At 32.7% G+C, this 24387-nt stretch overlaps 1 long non-coding RNA gene across 2 annotated transcripts in view; it reads left to right on the forward strand.

Annotated features, from left to right (window-relative positions):
- The window catches only part of LOC145670541 (uncharacterized), a 32181-nt gene that overhangs the window by 3223 nt on the left and 4571 nt on the right, over positions 1 to 24387 (forward strand). Inside the window, exons 2-3 of one of the 2 annotated variants that reach the window (XR_014128332.1) lie at positions 360 to 494; positions 23491 to 23708. This is a non-coding gene — a long non-coding RNA (uncharacterized LOC145670541). The remainder of the gene's footprint in view (positions 1 to 359; positions 495 to 23490; positions 23709 to 24387) is intronic. The other variant, XR_014128331.1, reaches the window with a different exon arrangement.

Raw genomic sequence — 24387 nt, forward strand, 5'->3', positions numbered from 1 at the left:
AATTTTGACCAAAAATTGATAGTTGCAGTACAATATGTTGGTTGAGTGTTAAACTTAGAATAATTCTTTAAAAAAAATGGCTGCCACGTGTACTTGTTACAACAGATTGGGACCAAAGTTTGTACAAAAAATTAGATATTTACGATATCTGAGTTGAATCTGAAAATCGGCATGATTCAACAAACTGCTTTGAAAGTAGAGGTCGTTTGAAATGTTAAAAGAATCTACCTGTTCTTTGCGGCCCTATTCCAAAAATCGTATTTTTTAATGTATGACGGTGAATATGATCTAAATATTTTGAATAATCTGCGAAAGTTTTCATTTGAATTTAATTTTTTTATTCATTTTTTTTTTCTCAGCAGAAGTTACAGAAGGTCGACCAAGTTCAGATGGAAATACATCACCTGACAATCAGCTGTTAGAAGGCGGAACATCAAGAATAATTTCGAACTCGACCTATCCACAGTCGTCCACAGTCTCGGAATGCTCGTGCAGTAAGTTACTTTGATTGATTATAATATTGCATTTTTGCCAATTTTTTTTTTCGTGTTGTTTACATATTAAAATTTGGAGTTATACGTTCGTTTTAACCATCGCAGCTATGCAACGCGGGACCGAATGAATAACTTTGGATTCCAACCACCCTCAGAACTTTAATGAAGTAACAGTTCATGAAGTGACAGATTTGTTCTTACGTTTCTCCACCATTTTATTTTGCCTGAACAGAAGCTGAATTACAAAGCATTCCCATTATTCATGGCAATGAAATTGCAATTATGTACCCACGCCTCCAAAAGAGCATATCCATCTTATTCTGTACATGATCTAACATCAGACAACCAACCATGAGTGAATGATATGAGGTTTAAGAATTACAAAGGCTTTAGAAGATATTTTGTCATTCTGAAACCCTGAAACCGCCCACTATGGTTTGTTGTCTAATATTAAAGAATGTGCAGAATAAGGATGCATTTGCTCTTCTGGAAGTCTGAGTACAAACTCAACTATATTGGCTGGCACAATGACACGCTGGTGACTCCATGTAAATAGTCCGTTTCCTTTAATCTTAATTTAGTTTTCCCTGAGTTTCTTTTGCTTCATGCCTGATGAAAGACATAGCTCTGTTCGAAAAATCCCTTCTAAAGTTTTAATTGTTAAAAGTAGTTGTGGTACATGCCAGTTCAGGCAAATTAACACGTATCTACATTAGGTAGGCATTTTCGTGTTTTTTCAGCTTGATCTGAATATAGGCTCACCTAGTTGGTAGGTATTACAAGAATGTAATAGTGTAATTAAAACAAAGAGACACACTTGATAAGTATATAAACACTGGAGGATAATAAAAATCACTTAAATATCTGGAGAAATAAAACTTCCCGTAGTTATCTTTTTTTTTTCCTTCTACTTTCGACTTTTAGAGAATAGTCGTGTAGTACAAAGTAACGTAGTACAATTTTAACATATATGAATACTGTACTATATGTTATTTTACATTAAATATTTACAATGTAAAATACATGTTATTAACTTCTCAGTACCTTTGTTTAAGAAAACATTTTCTGGGGTTGGACGTAGGGCCAACATATTCACATGATTGTGGACGTAACTTAATGTCAAGGGTTTCAGTAAAAATCAAGTATTTACCAAGATGTGAGTAGGAGTAAATTAAAAATTACTTATTTCTTTTGTACTTCAGATTTATTTTATTTATTTACACACTCCTTTTCTTTTTATTTTAAAATACAAAAACCCTAGATATACTTAGGTCCAGGGACGTAGCCAGAGTTCTGAGTTTGGGGGTTCCATATTTGCAAATGAAATAACATATAAATATAGTGTGTTTCAAAACAACACGGGCAACGTTTGGAAGGTAATTCCTGACCAAGATAGGACGAAAAGTATAGACCAACCTGGGTGCGCAAATGCTTCCTTTCGGAGTTATAGGTACCCGAAAACATTAAAAAAAGAAAAAAAAAAGACTTTAAAGGTCCATACCTCCGAAACTATGAGACCTACCGTAGTCGGGTCAAGACTTCACTTAGAAACTAATATGTGCCCTATCCAAATATCCAAGTTTCACAATTTTCTGGTACTTCCACAAGTTTTATAGAGGTAGTTGGTGAGTACTTCAAATTATATGTAAGTTGCCAAACTCACTCTATACAAGTTGTTTCGTGAGTACCTCAGGATTCTGAAACATGTACTTTTGGATAGTGAAATACTACCCGATAGTGGATCTCTTCGGAATACTAACGGAAACCAGGAAACCTTTCATAATACTATTATCTCGCTTTTCTCTGCGCTTTAGTTGATTAAAACATTCTACACCATTTGTGTGTCAAACTCCAATGCTTCAGTGTAGAGACCCAATGAATTTTCTTCTGTTCTAAGTTCTTTTATGGCTCCAAGAACCGAATAAATAGGTAGCTGGGCGTCTGTTAGGATAATATCTTCTCCTTGTAGAAAATTATTCAGGCCACTAATAATTCCCACAATCTTGCTAAAAACAATCAAGCATGAAACAGTTGCGAATGATTTCAGTTTGTTCGCAATACAATCAGCTTTAGTAGTCTTCTTAGCATCCTTACCCTCTAATGCAGAGATTATAGCTCCATAATTCTTTTTCACAACGTTCAGTGAATAAATACCGGTATGTGAAGACCAACGAATGTCTGAAAGGCCAGGTATACTGGATTGCTCCAAACTTAACGCTGTCTGAGCTTGCTTTATCGTCTATAAGCTTTTACACAGAGAAACAATTATGTAAAGTCTGCAATAAATCAAAAAGGTATTTGCTCGTTCAAACGAACACACTTTTACAATTATTAAATATTATTAAATTTAACTGGTGCACATAGCGATTGATATACAGTGCGAGGGGATGAGAATTCCGAAATAACTTTTGCACATCACCTATGTGGCCTCTCATAACGCTCGCCTCATCGTAAGCTTGCCCAATGCATTTTGAATCCTTATTAACACCTACAGAAGCCAAAGTTTCGATAATTGCATTCCATATTGTGCCAGAGCCTGTATTTTTATGTAGCAGAGCCCGTAATTCAATGATTAATTTTATGTATATTTTGAAATATCAGATTTTTTAAAGATTTTAATTTTGTTTGGTGAAGGGAGAAAAACAATGAAATAATTTATGTCAATCTAAATATTCTTACTAAGGCAATTTTCACGAAATTTGTACGATTGTTTTGTCAGCTTTTTAAAATCTTTAAAGCACATTGTTCGCTGTCTGCGAATTCAGGAACTGAATTCAGAAAGTGTGTTAGTAAAAGCAATCTACAGAATTTACTAAGTTGCAATTGTATAATTATTGTGAACAAGAAAACACATTCACGAGTATGTAGAAATTGTCTAGAATCATGAGAAAAGAGCATTCCAAGTATTGCAGTTGTTGTTCGCGACACAAGGAAGCGACCTCGTTTTCCGAAGAAAGAAGGGCACAAGTGCCTGACGTCAGTGGACACAGTCAAATTCCTTGGGACAAGATTTGAACAAAAACAGAGGACGAGAGGTCTCGAGAGACAGAAGGAGACTCAGCTAGGAGATGCAGTAAGCCAGACTGAGAAGTTGGAGAAGTTGAGACTGGAGTCTCAAATCGTTTACGTTGAGCGAACTAACGTTGGTGTTAGTTATCAAGTACATTGGACACAGAGCTTAACCAGATCATCGTCACCAATGACTGCAGTGGTTTAACCAGCGAGACACAATCCCGAAAAGATATCAACTTGGTGATATCTACTATCCAGAGACCAGACCAGGAGAGGACCACCGAGGTCCACCAACTGAAGTAGAACCCAAGGTATGTGTAACCTTAATAACAGTGATCAATCGCTCAATGCTTGGTATGCGTTGCTCTTCTGGCAAACCTTCTAGATACCCGAATTTTAACATCACATTTTACACAGCAACACAAGTTATGAGAAATATAACCATCAAACATTAATTCGATATCTGAGTTGTCATTTCTTGGTAATTTCCTATAAAGACATGGTTCAATCAATAACCTCTCGCTTGGTAATTATCAATGTTCCCACTCACTCTAGATGGTGAGTGGAAGGTGATCTTCTCAGTTCAACATCTTCATCCCTGTTTTAAAGACACGAACTGAGGAGGTTGTCATGCTGGAGATGCTATTGGTTCGTTCTCATTATTTTATAAATAATATAAATAGTAAATAAACATAAATAATTAAAACCCGCCCACCCTTACCGATGTCATGGTTAAGTACAATTTAGATTTAATATATTATAACGCAGTGCTATGGTAGTATTAAGCCATCGCAATAACATAGAAAGAGATTTTGAAAGATCAGTAGTTACGAGTTCTTTTCTCTGTTGAGAGACGTAGCGTATAGTTATGCGTTATAGTTATATTATCCCAAGTCATGGTAATTTATAGCGTTCACGAAACGAAATTCAGTTTGTTTTGGTGTGGTTTACAAGAGTTACCATCTCATCCACTCTTGTTAATTTAGACGTTTAAATACAAAAGTAACGTAAAATAATAATTGGTAAATTAATTTAATGAATGAAGCAAGCTAGTACGCTGTGTGAATCGTTGACAGCTGTGGCACAGAGTTGCGGCTGATATAATCTACGAGCGTTGCCGATCGTCACCGACGGTACACGAAAGCACAGAGAGAGAGAGGATTTGTATTCCATCCTTCGCGACGAGTCGAGGTCGAGCGCGAGCAGCGAAAATGAATGAAAACTTAAAATTAGTTTCATTAGATAGCTACAATAATTGGAATATAGGTTAAAATCCACCCACCCGCTCTAAATTTAAGTATTATTGTTAGTAGTAGCATTAATTTAGTAAATATGCTTTCATTAAAAAATAATCATAGGGTGCACTATCCTCTTTTGAAGGATAATGGGAAAACTGCAACAATGTTTTCCAAGCCAAGATATTATCAAGGTGTTCTAAAACATTTCATGGAGTTCAATCCTACATAAAATGAAGACAAAGAAATAATATTCAGAAGTAACGTGCTAGGTATAATATACAATCATTATTATATGATTGAGTTTTGTGACAAAATCTTTAGTGTCGATGAGTTAGTAGAGTTGGGTTTCAGACGGCATTTCATGTCTGTGATAACGAACACACTAGTGCGTGAATCCATATTTTTCGCTATTAAGAACGAACAGCTGAAATACAAAATTTTTGCGTTATTCACTTCTGGTGCTAGCCAGGAAAGAGTGAACGAAAGGTTAGAACGTTTCAGGTATAAATTTGATTGTACTCAAGCAATTAGAATATCACAGTTTGTAACGACACTAGCGCAAATTGAGAAGCAAGCGAAGGTTGTTATTTCGAGTGATAAATCATAATTAGATTTGGTAGCTTTTGCTACATTTTTTAAACAAAGGACACCGTGGTTGTCGTAGTGAATATGAGCTAAGCATGAGAATCATATTGTATATAGTTATGTAGTATTTTTATCATTAATATGTAGTTATATAAATTAGGAATATATATATAGGGTAATATTAGGAATATTTCGAGTTATTAGTATTTTGTGTAATATTATTATTTATATTATTATAATTAGAGATTAGGTTTCAAGGGATAAGTAGAATTATAAAGTTAATAAGTAAATAGGTTAAGAAGTTAATGTGTTAGTAGTATTAGTGTTATTATTGATAATCAAAGTGTAGAAAGTCTGAAATTGATGATTAGATAAATTTGGATTATGTCTCGAGGACATATACACAGATATAAATATAGATGTTAGAAAATTGGTATATTAGAAGTAACATGGATTTTTTAAAGATAAAGAGTAGATTTAGAAAATAGAAAAAAGTGAATATGGAGAAGAAAACTGAAAATAAACTGAATGATTTTTGCTATCAGAATAAGATCAGGGAAAATAGAATGAAGTGAGGCAAGAATGAAAACAAATAATAGAAGACAATGAATGATGGAAATTTATGTGAAGTTAAGGCTAGATAAGAAAATTAAAATTAGAGAAACATTGAGATTTGGCGAACCTTTCAATAGGGGAAACTCTAATTAGGAAGGCAATCCCATTCTCGCCGATTTGAAAATGGGCGATTACCAAAACGTCGACGAGAATATTTTGTTTAGGAAGTCACATAAGTCTTCCCTGACAATTTCAGAAGAAACACAAGAGATGACTCGTTTGTCACGTGAAAAGCAGTGAACAATTTTTTTTGTAGGTGATATCTTTCCTTTTTAGCCTAGGTCCTAGAGAATACGGAATTAAGTTTAAATTTAGAGTTGTTACTGATTATTTTTAGTATCCTAGCGTGTAATCGTAGGATAAAGTTAATGAGTTTAAATACGAGAATATGTATTATTTTCTTTTAATTTTATATATTTTTTTTATTAATATCTAGTAAGATCTAGAATAGGGTAAGTAATAGCTAGAATAGAGGTCTATTTTAGTGGATTGCTGATGTTATAAGTAAGTAAATCTAGCGTTAGTTTTCATAGATTTTTATATGGATGGAAGGAAGTGAAGAAATAGAGAAGGATTCGGAAGGAATGTGATTAGATAGAAGGGAACTAGAAATAAAATAGATTATGTAAGATAAGTGTTGATAGCAAACAAATAGATAAATAGAATAAGAATAGACGAATAGTAGATTAGTAGATACCTGAAGTAGACGTAAAGTAAATAAAGTATAAACATAAATAGAGAGAAGAATGAAGAAAATAGATAATAAATAAATAAATAATAGATAAGAGATAATAATAGATATAATAGAAGAAATATAGTACTATAGAAGAAATAAGCGATATATATAGAGAAGATATAGCATGCTATGAAGAATATAAAGAATATACGACGAATATATAGTGAATGTATAGTGAATATAAGCGCATATGTAGTGAGAATATAAGTTAAGATGAATATAGATATAGTACAGAGGGGGAAAAAGAGATTTAGATTTGGGGATAAAAGACAGACGAGTAGGTTCTGTAAGAGTAGATCCCTAAACAAGAAAGAACATTTAGAGATGGATAGAAATATCGTAGTGTAATGACCGAATATAGAATCCACTCACAAGCTAGGCCTTGTTGGCAAATTTTTAATAATAATAGTAATAAGTTTAATTATAATAATATTATAATGATAATAATAAAAATAATATAAATATATAAAAAAGTAATGATAAATAACGCGCGAGTATGTAATTTACAATTTTAAATTCAAGATTATGTCTTTAACCAAAGGGAATTTGTTTTTGGTTGGCCACCAGGGCAATGAACTTGGGTAAAATAATGATTATCACAATGTTCACGATTGCGATGAACTTACGTAAAACACTGATTACGACTATATTTAGATTAATTAGACATTAAGTTTAGTATTATAATTTTGTCACGAATTTATTTGAGAAAAAAAAGAGAGGAAGAGAAAAATAAGTATGAAGAAGAATCGGATTTTCTTTTAAATTTTAAATCAACATATCAGACTTTTATGATTTTATATATTTTAGTAGGTAGTAAATGTGATAACTGGAAACAATTCTCGATTAGGATGGACGGCTAGTCGAGCAGCCGTTTGACAACCAAGGCTCTATCGAATCTTGCGTAAATTGAGGATTCCATCGATTTCTTACCCCTGAATCTTAAACGGGTTTTGATTTCAGTTATCTAGCGATAGGTAGATAAAGAAATAGTTGATATTATTGTAAGTTAGGATAATTAGTTAAATACTTGTAAACATATATACATATACACATTTAAATATAAATACATTGTACATATCCTTGTAGTTGTAGATTATTGTTGTTATCCATATTGTTTATTTTTAAGAAAGTCACTGTCACTATCCACCACTTATTTCACGTAAAGCCAGATTGAGCATAGCTTTCCGAAGCAATAGCGTTGGTTACGAATTTAAGGTAACACTAATAACACCACAAATAATGGGTTAGATGTTGAGCACCATGAAATGAAAACGGGACACGTCACCGATTGTCAATCGAACATTTTTGTGATAAATCCCGAGAAACTTGCAAAAAGTGAACGCACGATTGACGCCGACAGGGAATCTTTCTTCCCCTGCGACGTTATGATTCTTTAAAACGCAAAAACTACCTTAAAAAATTAACTTAAATTTTCATTGTGTTTGAACACCGTGTTAACTTTCCAGCGAGACGACGCCCAAATGGAACAAGAAGCGGATGTTTGAATTAACCTTGATTCAAAATCGCTGAATTTGCGATTCTCAACCTAAGTCATCCGCTTAGTTGCAAACTGCCTAAAGGAGAATTTTATTCTCTAGAATTTAAAATATAGTGTATATTTTTTTTAATGAAGAAATTTATGAAGTAGTGATACTCTTTTGTGTACTTCATAGTATCACATAAGTGTACATAATGTTCTTATTAGTGTGGAAGTTTCGTTTTCAAACAAAAAGTGAATAAAGTGTGATAAAAAGTGGTGAATAAAACTTTGGGTGTACAGTCAAATAATGTTTGAGTTGGCAAGGTTGTGCACTACACCAATGGAAAATTTTACTTGTCACTTGGTAACAAAAAACTTAATTGCACATTATAAGAACAATCTCATCTGCAATTAACACAGAATAGTTCATTTGTTCTAATTTTTGTTTTACTCACTAGATGGAGTGAGTATACACATTTAGCTTTGTATCTTGTATATTATATTTTACCAAAATCAAATGATTAAATATTAATAGATTAAGTTAATTTTGGGGATTTGGAAATGGATTAATCAAGTTATGAATATTTATTTATGTTATATATATATATATATATATATATATATATATATATATTATTTTGGTTAACGTTATATTTTAATTTCAAGTTATGTTTTTATATTTTTATATATCTACAGGGTGTTTGATGTAACAACGATCTCCTATGAGATCTAATTTGTTAGCGTAGCTAACAAGATTTCAAAGAGGGGCATGTAACAGAGCCTGTATTTTTATGTAGCACAGCCCGTAATTCAATGATTAATTTTATGTATATTTTGAAATATCAGATTTATTAAAGATTTTAATTTTGTTTGGTAAAGGGAGAAAAACAATGAAATAATTTATGTCAATCCAAATATTCTTACTAAGGCAATTTTCACGAAATTTGTACGATTGTTTTGTCAGCTTTTTAAAATCTTTAAAGCACATTGTTCGCTGTCTGCGAATTCAGGAACTGAATTCAGAAAATGTGTTAGTAAAAGCAATCTACAGAATTTACTAAGTTGCAATTGTATAATTATTGTGAACAAGAAAACACATTCACGAGTATGTAGAAATTGTCTAGAATCATGAGAAAAGAGCATTCCAAGTATTGCAGTTGTTGTTCGCGACACAAGGAAGCGACCTCGTTTTCCGAAGAAAGAAGGGCACAAGTGCCTGACGTCAGTTGACACAGTCAAATTCCTTGGGACAAGATTTGAACAAAAACAGAGGACGAGAGGTCTCGAGAGACAGAAGGAGACTCAGCTAGGAGATGCAGTAAGCCAGACTGAGAAGTTGGAGAAGTTGAGACTGGAGTCTCAAATCGTTTACGTTGAGCGAACTAACGTTGGTGTTAGTTATCAAGTACATTGGACACAGAGCTTAACCAGATCATCGTCACCAATGACTGCAGTGTCTTAACCAGCGAGACACAATCCCGAAAATATATCAACTTGGTGATATCTACTATCCAGAGACCAGACCAGGAGAGGACCACCGAGGTCCACCAACTGAAGTAGAACCCAAGGTATGTGTAACCTTAATAACAGTGATCAATCGCTCAATGCTTGATATGCGTTGCTCTTCTGGCAAACCTTCTAGATACCCGAATTTTAACATCACATTTTACACAGCAACACAAGTTATGAGAAATATAACCATCAAACATTAATTCGATATCTGAGTTGTCATTTCTTGGTAATTTCCTATAAAGACATGGTTCAATCAATAACCTCTCGCTTGGTAATTGTCAATGTTCCCTCTCATTCTAGATGGTGAGTGGAAGGTGATCTTCTCAGTTCAACATCTTCATCCCTGTTTTAAAGACACGAACTGAGGAGGTTGTCATGCTGGAGATGCTATTGGTTCGTTCTCATTATTTTATAAATAATATAAATAGTAAATAAACATAAATAATTAAAACCCGCCCACCCTTACCGATGTCATGGTTAAGTACAATTTAGATTTAATATATTATAACGCAGTGCTATGGTAGTATTAAGCCATCGCAATAACATAGAAAGAGATTTTGAAAGATCAGTAGTTACGAGTTCTTTTCTCTGTTGAGAGACGTAGCGTATAGTTATGCGTTATAGTTATATTATCCCAAGTCATGGTAATTTATAGCGTTCACGAAACGAAATTCAGTTTGTTTTGGTGTGGTTTACAAGAGTTACCATCTCATCCACTCTTGTTAATTTAGACGTTTAAATACAAAAGTAACGTAAAATAATAATTGGTAAATTAATTTAATGAATGAAGCAAGCTAGTACGCTGTGTGAATCGTTGACAGCTGTGGCACAGAGTTGCGGCTGATATAATCTACGAGCGTTGCCGATCGTCACCGACGGTACACGAAAGCACAGAGAGAGAGAGGATTTGTATTCCATCCTTCGCGACGAGTCGAGGTCGAGCGCGAGCAGCGAAAATGAATGAAAACTTAAAATTAGTTTCATTAGATAGCTACAATAATTGGAATATAGGTTAAAATCCACCCACCCGCTCTAAATTTAAGTATTATTGTTAGTAGTAGCATTAATTTAGTAAATATGCTTTCATTAAAAAATAATCATAGGGTGCACTATCCTCTTTTGAAGGATAATGGGAAAACTGCAACAATGTTTTCCAAGCCAAGATATTATCAAGGTGTTCTAAAACATTTCATGGAGTTCAATCCTACATAAAATGAAGACAAAGAAATAATATTCAGAAGTAACGTGCTAGGTATAATATACAATCATTATTATATGATTGAGTTTTGTGACAAAATCTTTAGTGTCGATGAGTTAGTAGAGTTGGGTTTCAGACGGCATTTCATGTCTGTGATAACGAACACACTAGTGCGTGAATCCATATTTTTCGCTATTAAGAACGAACAGCTGAAATACAAAATTTTTGCGTTATTCACTTCTGGTGCTAGCCAGGAAAGAGTGAACGAAAGGTTAGAACGTTTCAGGTATAAATTTGATTGTACTCAAGCAATTAGAATATCACAGTTTGTAACGACACTAGCGCAAATTGAGAAGCAAGCGAAGGTTGTTATTTCGAGTGATAAATCATAATTAGATTTGGTAGGTTTTGCTACATTTTTTAAACAAAGGATACCGTGGTTGTCGTAGTGAATATGAGCTAAGCATGAGAATCATATTGTATATAGTTATGTAGTATTTTTATCATTAATATGTAGTTATATAAATTAGGAATATATATATATAGGGTAATATTAGGAATATTTCGAGTTATTAGTATTTTGTGTAATATTATTATTTATATTATTATAATTAGAGATTAGGTTTCAAGGGACAAGTAGAATTATAAAGTTAATAAGTAAATAGGTTAAGAAGTTAATGTGTTAGTAGTATTAGTGTTATTATTGATAATCAAAGTGTAGAAAGTCTGAAATTGATGATTAGATAAATTTGGATTATGTCTCGAGGACATATACACAGATATAAATATAGATGTTAGAAAATTGGTATATTAGAAGTAACATGGATTTTTTAAAGATAAAGAGTAGATTTAGAAAATAGAAAAAAGTGAATATGGAGAAGAAAACTGAAAATAAACTGAATGATTTTTGCTATCAGAATAAGATCAGGGAAAATAGAATGAAGTGAGGCAAGAATGAAAACAAATAATAGAAGACAATGAATGATGGAAATTTATGTGAAGTTAAGGCTAGATAAGAAAATTAAAATTAGAGAAACATTGAGATTTGGCGAACCTTTCAATAGGGGAAACTCTAATTAGGAAGGAAATCCCATTCTCGCCGAGTTGAAAATGGGCGATTACCAAAACGTCGACGAGAATATTTTGTTTAGGAAGTCACATAAGTCTTCCCTGACAATTTCAGAAGAAACACAAGAGATGACTCGTTTGTCACGTGAAAAGCAGTGAACAATTTTTTTTGTAGGTGATATCTTTCCTTTTTAGCCTAGGTCCTAGAGAATACGGAATTAAGTTTAAATTTAGAGTTCTTACTGATTATTTTTAGTATCCTAGCGTGTAATCGTAGGATAAAGTTAATGAGTTTAAATACGAGAATATTTATTATTTTCTTTTAATTTTATATATTTTTTTTATTAATATCTAGTAAGATCTAGAATAGGGTAAGTAATAGCTAGAATAGAGGTCTATTTTAGTGGATTGCTGATGTTATAAGTAAGTAAATCTAGCGTTAGTTTTCATAGATTTTTATATGGATGGAAGGAAGTGAAGAAATAGAGAAGGATTCGGAAGGAATGTGATTAGATAGAAGGGAACTAGAAATAAAATAGATTATGTAAGATAAGTGTTGATATCAAACAAATAGATAAATAGAATAAGAATAGACGAATAGTAGATTAGTAGATACCTGAAGTAGACGTAAAGTAAATAAAGCATAAACATAAATAGAGAGAAGAATGAAGAAAATAGATAATAAATAAATAAATAATAGATAAGAGATAATAATAGATATAATAGAAGAAATATAGTACTATAGAAGAAATAAGCGATATATATAGAGAAGATATAGCATGCTATGAAGAATATAAAGAATATACGACGAATATATAGTGAATGTATAGTGAATATAAGCGCATATATAGTGAGAATATAAGTTAAGATGAATATAGATATAGTACAGAGGGGGAAAAAGAGATTTAGATTTGGGGATAAAAGACAGACGAGTAGGTTCTGTAAGAGTAGATCCCTAAACAAGAAAGAACATTTAGAGATGGATAGAAATATCGTAGTGTAATGACCGAATATAGAATCCACTCACAAGCTAGGCCTTGTTGGCAAATTTTTAATAATAATAGTAATAAGTTTAATTATAATAATATTATAATGATAATAATAAAAATAATATAAATATATAAAAAGTAATGATAAATAACGCGCGAGTATGTAATTTACAATTTTAAATTCAAGATTATGTCTTTAACCAAAGGGAATTTGTTTTTGGTTGGCCACCAGGGCAATGAACTTGGGTAAAATAATGATTATCACAATGTTCACGATTGCGATGAACTTACGTAAAACACTGATTACGACTATATTTAGATTAATTAGACATTAAGTTTAGTATTATAATTTTGTCACGAATTTATTTGAGAAAAAAAAGAGAGGAAGAGAAAAATAAGTATGAAGAAGAATCGGATTTTCTTTTAAATTTTAAATCAACATATCAGACTTTTATGATTTTATATATTTTAGTAGGTAGTAAATGTGATAACTGGAAACAATTCTCGATTAGGATGGACGGCTAGTCGAGCAGCCGTTTGACAACCAAGGCTCTATCGAATCTTGCGTAAATTGAGGATTCCATCGATTTCTTACCCCTGAATCTTAAACGGGTTTTGATTTCAGTTATCTAGCGATAGGTAGATAAAGAAATAGTTGATATTATTGTAAGTTAGGATAATTAGTTAAATACTTGTAAACATATATACATATACACATTTAAATATAAATACATTGTACATATCCTTGTAGTTGTAGATTATTGTTGTTATCCATATTGTTTATTTTTAAGAAAGTCACTGTCACTATCCACCACTTATTTCACGTAAAGCCAGATTGAGCATAGCTTTCCGAAGCAATAGCGTTGGTTACGAATTTAAGGTAACACTAATAACACCACAAATAATGGGTTAGATGTTGAGCACCATGAAATGAAAACGGGACACGTCACCGATTGTCAATCGAACATTTTTGTGATAAATCCCGAGAAACTTGCAAAAAGTGAACGCACGATTGACGCCGACAGGGAATCTTTCTTCCCCTGCGACGTTATGATTCTTTAAAACGCAAAAACTACCTTAAAAAATTAACTTAAATTTTCATTGTGTTTGAACACCGTGTTAACTTTCCAGCGAGACGACGCCCAAATGGAACAAGAAGCGGATGTTTGAATTAACCTTGATTCAAAATCGCTGAATTTGCGATTCTCAACCTAAGTCATCCGCTTAGTTGCAAACTGCCTAAAGGAGAATTTTATTCTCTAGAATTTAAAATATAGTGTATATTTTTTTTAATGAAGAAATTTATGAAGTAGTGATACTCTTTTGTGTACTTCATAGTATCACATAAGTGTACATAATGTTCTTATTAGTGTGGAAGTTTCGTTTTCAAACAAAAAGTGAATAAAGTGTGATAAAAAGTGGTGAATAAAACTTTGGGTGTACAGTCAAATAATGTTTGAGTTGGCAAGGTTGTGCACTACACCAATGGAAAATTTTACTTGTCACTTGGTAACAAAAAACTTAATTGCACATTATAAGAACAATCTCATCTGCAATTAACACAGAATAGTTCATTTGTTCTAATTTTTGTTTTACTCACTAGATGGAGTGAGTATACACATTTAGCTTTGTATCTTGTATATTATATTTTACCAAAATCAAATGATTAAATATTAATAGATTAAGTTAATTTTGGGGATTTGGAAATGGATTAATCAAGTTATGAATATTTATTTATGTTATATATATATATATATATATATATATATATATATATATATATATATATATATATATATATATATATATATATATATATATATTTTGGTTAACGTTATATTTTAATTTCAAGTTATGTTTTTATATTTTTATATATCTACAGGGTGTTTGATGTAACAACGATCTCCTATGAGATCTAATTTGTTAGCGTAGCTAACAAGATTTCAAAGAGGGGCATGTAACAGAGCCTGTATTTTTATGTAGCACAGCCCGTAATTCAATGATTAATTTTATGTATATTTTGAAATATCAGATTTATTAAAGATTTTAATTTTGTTTGGTAAAGGGAGAAAAACAATGAAATAATTTATGTCAATCCAAATATTCTTACTAAGGCAATTTTCACGAAATTTGTACGATTGTTTTGTCAGCTTTTTAAAATCTTTAAAGCACATTGTTCGCTGTCTGCGAATTCAGGAACTGAATTCAGAAAATGTGTTAGTAAAAGCAATCTACAGAATTTACTAAGTTGCAATTGTATAATTATTGTGAACAAGAAAACACATTCACGAGTATGTAGAAATTGTCTAGAATCATGAGAAAAGAGCATTCCAAGTATTGCAGTTGTTGTTCGCGACACAAGGAAGCGACCTCGTTTTCCGAAGAAAGAAGGGCACAAGTGCCTGACGTCAGTTGACACAGTCAAATTCCTTGGGACAAGATTTGAACAAAAACAGAGGACGAGAGGTCTCGAGAGACAGAAGGAGACTCAGCTAGGAGATGCAGTAAGCCAGACTGAGAAGTTGGAGAAGTTGAGACTGGAGTCTCAAATCGTTTACGTTGAGCGAACTAACGTTGGTGTTAGTTATCAAGTACATTGGACACAGAGCTTAACCAGATCATCGTCACCAATGACTGCAGTGTCTTAACCAGCGAGACACAATCCCGAAAATATATCAACTTGGTGATATCTACTATCCAGAGACCAGACCAGGAGAGGACCACCGAGGTCCACCAACTGAAGTAGAACCCAAGGTATGTGTAACCTTAATAACAGTGATCAATCGCTCAATGCTTGATATGCGTTGCTCTTCTGGCAAACCTTCTAGATACCCGAATTTTAACATCACATTTTACACAGCAACACAAGTTATGAGAAATATAACCATCAAACATTAATTCGATATCTGAGTTGTCATTTCTTGGTAATTTCCTATAAAGACATGGTTCAATCAATAACCTCTCGCTTGGTAATTGTCAATGTTCCCTCTCATTCTAGATGGTGAGTGGAAGGTGATCTTCTCAGTTCAACATCTTCATCCCTGTTTTAAAGACACGAACTGAGGAGGTTGTCATGCTGGAGATGCTATTGGTTCGTTCTCATTATTTTATAAATAATATAAATAGTAAATAAACATAAATAATTAAAACCCGCCCACCCTTACCGATGTCATGGTTAAGTACAATTTAGATTTAATATATTATAACGCAGTGCTATGGTAGTATTAAGCCATCGCAATAACATAGAAAGAGATTTTGAAAGATCAGTAGTTACGAGTTCTTTTCTCTGTTGAGAGACGTAGCGTATAGTTATGCGTTATAGTTATATTATCCCAAGTCATGGTAATTTATAGCGTTCACGAAACGAAATTCAGTTTGTTTTGGTGTGGTTTACAAGAGTTACCATCTCATCCACTCTTGTTAATTTAGACGTTTAAATACAAAAGTAACGTAAAATAATAATTGGTAAATTAATTTAATGAATGAAGCAAGCTAGTACGCTGTGTGAATCGTTGACAGCTGTGGCACAGAGTTGCGGCTGATATAATCTACGAGCGTTGCCGATCGTCACCGACGGTACACGAAAGCACAGAGAGAGAGAGGATTTGTATTCCATCCTTCGCGACGAGTCGAGGTCGAGCGCGAGCAGCGAAAATGAATGAAAACTTAAAATTAGTTTCATTAGATAGCTACAATAATTGGAATATAGGTTAAAATCCACCCACCCGCTCTAAATTTAAGTATTATTGTTAGTAGTAGCATTAATTTAGTAAATATGCTTTCATTAAAAAATAATCATAGGGTGCACTATCCTCTTTTGAAGGATAATGGGAAAACTGCAACAATGTTTTCCAAGCCAAGATATTATCAAGGTGTTCTAAAACATTTCATGGAGTTCAATCCTACATAAAATGAAGACAAAGAAATAATATTCAGAAGTAACGTGCTAGGTATAATATACAATCATTATTATATGATTGAGTTTTGTGACAAAATCTTTAGTGTCGATGAGTTAGTAGAGTTGGGTTTCAGACGGCATTTCATGTCTGTGATAACGAACACACTAGTGCGTGAATCCATATTTTTCGCTATTAAGAACGAACAGCTGAAATACAAAATTTTTGCGTTATTCACTTCTGGTGCTAGCCAGGAAAGAGTGAACGAAAGGTTAGAACGTTTCAGGTATAAATTTGATTGTACTCAAGCAATTAGAATATCACAGTTTGTAACGACACTAGCGCAAATTGAGAAGCAAGCGAAGGTTGTTATTTCGAGTGATAAATCATAATTAGATTTGGTAGGTTTTGCTACATTTTTTAAACAAAGGATACCGTGGTTGTCGTAGTGAATATGAGCTAAGCATGAGAATCATATTGTATATAGTTATGTAGTATTTTTATCATTAATATGTAGTTATATAAATTAGGAATATATATATATAGGGTAATATTAGGAATATTTCGAGTTATTAGTATTTTGTGTAATATTATTATTTATATTATTATAATTAGAGATTAGGTTTCAAGGGACAAGTAGAATTATAAAGTTAATAAGTAAATAGGTTAAGAAGTTAATGTGTTAGTAGTATTAGTGTTATTATTGATAATCAAAGTGTAGAAAGTCTGAAATTGATGATTAGATAAATTTGGATTATGTCTCGAGGACATATACACAGATATAAATATAGATGTTAGAAAATTGGTATATTAGAAGTAACATGGATTTTTTAAAGATAAAGAGTAGATTTAGAAAATAGAAAAAAGTGAATATGGAGAAGAAAACTGAAAATAAACTGAATGATTTTTGCTATCAGAATAAGATCAGGGAAAATAGAATGAAGTGAGGCAAGAATGAAAACAAATAATAGAAGACAATGAATGATGGAAATTTATGTGAAGTTAAGGCTAGATAAGAAAATTAAAATTAGAGAAACATTGAGATTTGGCGAACCTTTCAATAGGGGAAACTCTAATTAGGAAGGCAATCCCATTCTCGCCGATTTGAAAATGGGCGATTACCAAAACGTCGACGAGAATATTTTGTTTAGGAAGTCACATAAGTCTTCCCTGACAATTTCAGAAGAAACACAAGAGATGACTCGTTTGTCACGTGAAAAGCAGTGAACAATTTTTTTTGTAGGTGATATCTTTCCTTTTTAGCCTAGGTCCTAGAGAATACGGAATTAAGTTTAAATTTAGAGTTGTTACTGATTATTTTTAGTATCCTAGCGTGTAATCGTAGGATAAAGTTAATGAGTTTAAATACGAGAATATGTATTATTTTCTTTTAATTTTATATATTTTTTTATTAATATCTAGTAAGATCTAGAATAGGGTAAGTAATAGCTAGAATAGAGGTCTATTTTAGTGGATTGCTGATGTTATAAGTAAGTAAATCTAGCGTTAGTTTTCATAGATTTTTATATGGATGGAAGGAAGTGAAGAAATAGAGAAGGATTCGGAAGGAATGTGATTAGATAGAAGGGAACTAGAAATAAAATAGATTATGTAAGATAAGTGTTGATAGCAAACAAATAGATAAATAGAATAAGAATAGACGAATAGTAGATTAGTAGATACCTGAAGTAGACGTAAAGTAAATAAAGTATAAACATAAATAGAGAGAAGAATGAAGAAAATAGATAATAAATAAATAAATAATAGATAAGAGATAATAATAGATATAATAGAAGAAATATAGTACTATAGAAGAAATAAGCGATATATATAGAGAAGATATAGCATGCTATGAAGAATATAAAGAATATACGACGAATATATAGTGAATGTATAGTGAATATAAGCGCATATGTAGTGAGAATATAAGTTAAGATGAATATAGATATAGTACAGAGGGGGAAAAAGAGATTTAGATTTGGGGATAAAAGACAGACGAGTAGGTTCTGTAAGAGTAGATCCCTAAACAAGAAAGAACATTTAGAGATGGATAGAAATATCGTAGTGTAATGACCGAATATAGAATCCACTCACAAGCTAGGCCTTGTTGGCAAATTTTTAATAATAATAGTAATAAGTTTAATTATAATAATATTATAATGATAATAATAAAAATAATATAAATATATAAAAAAGTAATGATAAATAACGCGCGAGTATGTAATTTACAATTTTAAATTCAAGATTATGTCTTGAACCAAAGGGAATTTGTTTTTGGTTGGCCACCAGGGCAATGAACTTGGGTAAAATAATGATTATCACAATGTTCACGATTGCGATGAACTTACGTAAAACACTGATTATGACGATATTTAGATTAATTAGACATTAAGTTTAGTATTATAATTTTGTCACGAATTTATTTGAGAAAAAAAAGAGAGGAAAAGAAAAATAAGTATGAAGAAGAATCGGATTTTCTTTTAAATTTTAAATCAACATATCAGACTTTTATGATTTTATATATTTTAGTAGGTAGTATATGTGATAACTGGAAACAATTCTCGATTAGGATGGACGGCTAGTCGAGCAGCCGTTTGACAACCAAGGCTCTATCGAATCTTGCGTAAATTGAGGATTCCATCGATTTCTTACCCCTGAATCTTAAACGGGTTTTGATTTCAGTTATCTAGCGATAGGTAGATAAAGAAATAGTTGATATTATTGTAAGTTAGGATAATTAGTTAAATACTTGTAAACATATATACATATACACATTTAAATATAAATACATTGTACATATCCTTGTAGTTGTAGATTATTGTTGTTATCCATATTGTTTATTTTTAAGAAAGTCACTGTCACTATCCACCACTTATTTCACGTAAAGCCAGATTGAGCATAGCTTTCCGAAGCAATAGCGTTGGTTACGAATTTAAGGTAACACTAATAACACCACAAATAATGGGTTAGATGTTGAGCACCATGAAATGAAAACGGGACACGTCACCGATTGTCAATCGAACATTTTTGTGATAAATCCCGAGAAACTTGCAAAACGTGAACGCACGATTGACGCCGACAGGGAATCTTTCTTCCCCTGCGACGTTATGATTCTTTAAAACGCAAAAACTACCTTAAAAAATTAACTTAAATTTTCATTGTGTTTGAACACCGTGTTAACTTTCCAGCGAGACGACGCCCAAATGGAACAAGAAGCGGATGTTTGAATTAACCTTGATTCAAAATCGCTGAATTTGCGTTTCTCAACCTAAGTCATCCGCTTAGTTGCAAACTGCCTAAAGGAGAATTTTATTCTCTAGAATTGAAAATATAGTGTATATTTTTTTTAGTGAAGAAATTTATGAAGTAGTGATACTCTTTTGTGTACTTCATAGTATCACATAAGTGTACATAATGTTCTTATTAGTGTGGAAGTTTCGTTTTCAAACAAAAAGTGAATAAAGTGTGATAAAAAAGTGGTGAATAAAACTTTGGGTGTACAGTCAAATAATGTTTGAGTTGGCAAGGTTGTGCACTACACCAATGGAAAATTTTACTTGTCACTTGGTAACAAAAAGCTTAATTGCACATTATTAGAACAATCTCATCTGCAATTAACACACAATAGTTCATTTGTTCTAATTTTTGTTTTACTCACTAGATGGAGTGAGTATACACATTTAGCTTTCTATCTTGTATATTATATTTTACCAAAATCAAATGATTAAATATTAATAGATTAAGTTAATTTTGGGGATTCGGAAATTGATTAATCAAGTTATGAATATTTATTTATGTTGTTATATATATATATATATATATATATATATATATATATATATATATATATATATATATATATATTATTTTGGTTAACGTTATATTTTAATTTCAAGTTATGTTTTTATATTTTTATATATCTACAGGGTGTTTGATGTAACAACGATCTCCTATGAGATCTAATTTGTTAGCGTAGCTAACAAGGTTTCAAAGAGGGGCATGTAACAGAGCCTGTATTTTTATGTAGCAGAGCCCGTAATTCAATGATTAATTTTATGTATATTTTGAAATATCAGATTTATTAAAGATTTTAATTTTGTTTGGTGAAGGGAGAAAAACAATGAAATAATTTATGTCAATCTAAATATTTTTACTAAGGCAATTTCACGAAATTTGTACGATTGTTTTGTCAGCTTTTTAAAATCATTAAAGCACATTGTTCGCTGTCTGCGAATTCAGGAACTGAATTCAGAAAATGTGTTAGTAAAAGCAATCTACAGAATTTACTAAGTTGCAATTGTATAATTATTTTGAACAAGAAAACACATTCACGGGTATGTAGAAATTGTCTAGAATCATGAGATCAGAGCATTCCAAGTATTGCAGTTGTTGTTCGCGACACAAGGAAGCGACCTCGTTTTCCGAAGAAAGAAGGGCACAAGTGCCTGACGTCAGTTGACACAGTCAAATTCCTTGGGACAAGATTTGAACAAAAACAGAGGAGAGGTCTCGAGAGACAGAAAGAGACTCAGCTAGGAGACGCAGTAAGCCAGACTGAGAAGTTGGAGAAGTTGAGACTGGAGTCTCAAATCGTTTACGTTGAGCGAACTAACGTTGGTGTTAGTTATCAAGTACATTGGACACAGAGCTTAACCAGATCATCGTCACCAATGACTACAGTGTCTTAACCAGCGAGGCACAATCCCGAAAAGATATCAACTTGGTGATATCTACTATCCAGAGACCAGACCAGGAGAGGACCACACAGGACCACCAACTGAAGTAGAACCCAAGGTATGTGTAACCTTAATAACAGTGATCAATCGCTCAATGCTTGGTATGCGTTGCTCTTCTGGCAAACCTTCTAGATACCCGAATTTGAACATCACATTTTACACAGCAACACAAGTTATGAGAAATATAACCATCAAACATTAATTCGATATCTGAGTTGTCATTTCTTGGTAATTTCCTATAAAGACATGGTTCAATCAATAACCTCTCGCTTGGTAATTGTCAATGTTCCCACTCACTCTAGATGGTGAGTGGAAGGTGATCTTCTCAGTTCAACATCTTCTTCCCCGTTTTAAAGACACGAACTGAGGAGGTTGTCAATATATATTCAGCATGTATCTCAATTTTCAAAAAGTGCTCTACCGGTTTAGAATTTTTCACATATCTCACGCAAACACTAAGTTGTTCAGAAACATTAACATTTTGTGTTTCATCAGCTATAACACTGAACTTTCCAGCGGCATTCAGTTCACTTACAATGACATTGATGATTTCCTCACCGCACCATAAGATATCTTCATTTTGAATTTCTGGGGACAAATAAGTGGTATTCCCTGGCGCTGCATATGCTTTAAAAAGGGCCAAAACGTCGTAACAATTCGAATATTTGCTAGAAATTCTGTTTATTTAAACTGTTGTCATTTTCATCTTTGCCTCGTAAAGCCAATCCCTGTCGAACTAAATGTATCAGAATCGTCACTATACGTTTTAAGCACTCGCGACGGACAGTTATTACTTCTCTAGATGCGTGGTTTTGTAGATCAAAAATCTCTCCAGTTTCTGTGGACCTCTGAAAACAAATCATTCACATGAATGTTTTGTTGTGAGGTGCTAGCAACTTCCTTAGCTTCTTCCTTATCAACAGTGTCCGAATGAATATTTTCCTCAGCAACAACATGCACCTTATCAGTTTCGCTGCAGGTACTCCTCAAGTGTTTTTCAGTTTTCCATGTGAAATAAAATATCCATATTAAACTTAATTTCAAGAACACATAGGCCTACATAGCAAACTTAACACTGCGCATTCCACATTCAGTAAGAAAATAGACTCTTTCCCGCTCAGCCTGTTGCCAGCGCCAGTACATACTGTATAGGGGTATAAATAGTTTCTCATCTGTTTAGCCAGAATCGTTGTTAAATATAATAAATATACAAAAGTAAATATGCACTCAATACCTTCTAGTAAAACAATTAAAATATAAAGTACTATGTTGCAAAACTCTGCAATGGTGGAGAGGGATCCTCGTAGGCTTTGAGTCGAATCGACCTTTCAGTTTTTTTTAGTTGGTTATAAAAAGTGCAATCGTACAGATTTTTTGCCCTTAGTACCTCAAGGTGACTATAAGGCTGGAATCACTCTAAGGGCTGGAAGAACCCCCCAATGTTAACGAAAATGACGCCCAGGCCCCAAAGTTACTGATCTCATACTCTTATTACCATTCACTTAACGTTTAAGAAATAGCCTGTAAATGGATTTTAAAAAAATAACCTTTTCTTAGAAGTATGAATCATTTCAGTTTACTATGGATAATTTTTTCATTTATTGTCGGATAAAAAAATGTAATATATTTTTTTAAAAAATATTTGGGAGGGCAAGCCAAGATTTGGGGAGGCTGGTGCCCCCTCGTGCGCCTCCTTAGCTACGTCCCTGCTTAGGTCACTTATTCCCAATTTAAACGGCAAATGATGTGTTTATGGTTTTCTGGCGCTTCGGCCTACCGTCCCTTCCCACCGCCTACCTTTTCTAACAAGTATTTTCTTTCATCCAAAAATTCATACACGTCATGCTTAAACACAACAAGAACATAATATTTGAGAGTAATTGTTACAAAAATTTGAGTATTAATTTTCTCTCATTTTGTTTTCATTCTAGGCTTTGCAGTAGTTACAAGACACCTTGCAGAAATGAAAAATATGCTAATAGATTTAAGCAATGATGTTTGTTTACTGAAGGACCAATTAAAAACGGCAAATTCTACATCGCCTGCAAAAGTGAACTTACCGGAAAACTGCACAATTCCATGTACATCAGTAAAAGACGTGTTAAACTTGGAAGAATGGCTTCAAGTACGTGATAATGCAACGACGCTGGTAAGCTTGTGTTCTAAATAATAGTATATTTGCATTTTTACGCTAATTTTGTTTCCGTGCATCAATATTTAAAAATTGAATTAAGGAGACAAATTAAATATCATTCAAGCTGTCTACTTTAATGAACATCTTGCCAATTTTAGATACTTTATTCATTCCGGAATATCGTAAATTGTTTATGTAGGAAGATATTTCTAGTTTTTCCTTGGGAGGGGGGATCACAGAATTCAGAGTCAAAATATATTTTTTTTTTATTTTAGGCAACTGTGGATGAACACAGGGGAAGGAAAGGGCTTGTTAGATCTTGGGAAGAAGTCGTAATAAGACCTATTTATGTAAAGGTAACAGTGCAGTAGGCAGAAACAGACCTGCAACTAAACTGCCCGTCATTTCTATCTTACACCCTTCCTTGTCCCGTGTTAACCCAAAGTTGATTAAAAAGAAAGAATAAAAATCGAATGTGGATTCTTCAAGGGATCCTACCGGCGAAAGGAGCCCCCCACCCTTCAATGAAAAGAGGCCAATTCAGTACGTTTGAAATATTGAAGAGGACTTCATTTAGTTAATTAGTAGAGTGAATTTAAGAATCAGTTATAGTTGGGTGGAAGGATACCTAAAAGATTTGAAACCAAGGGGATAGGGACTCAAATTTCCCATTTTTACTTTTGACCTTTCTTCT

The sequence above is a fragment of the Thermobia domestica genome, chromosome 14 (assembly GCF_964235325.1).
Source record: "Thermobia domestica chromosome 14, izTheDome1.hap1.1, whole genome shotgun sequence".
NCBI lineage: Eukaryota > Metazoa > Arthropoda > Insecta > Zygentoma > Lepismatidae > Thermobia > Thermobia domestica.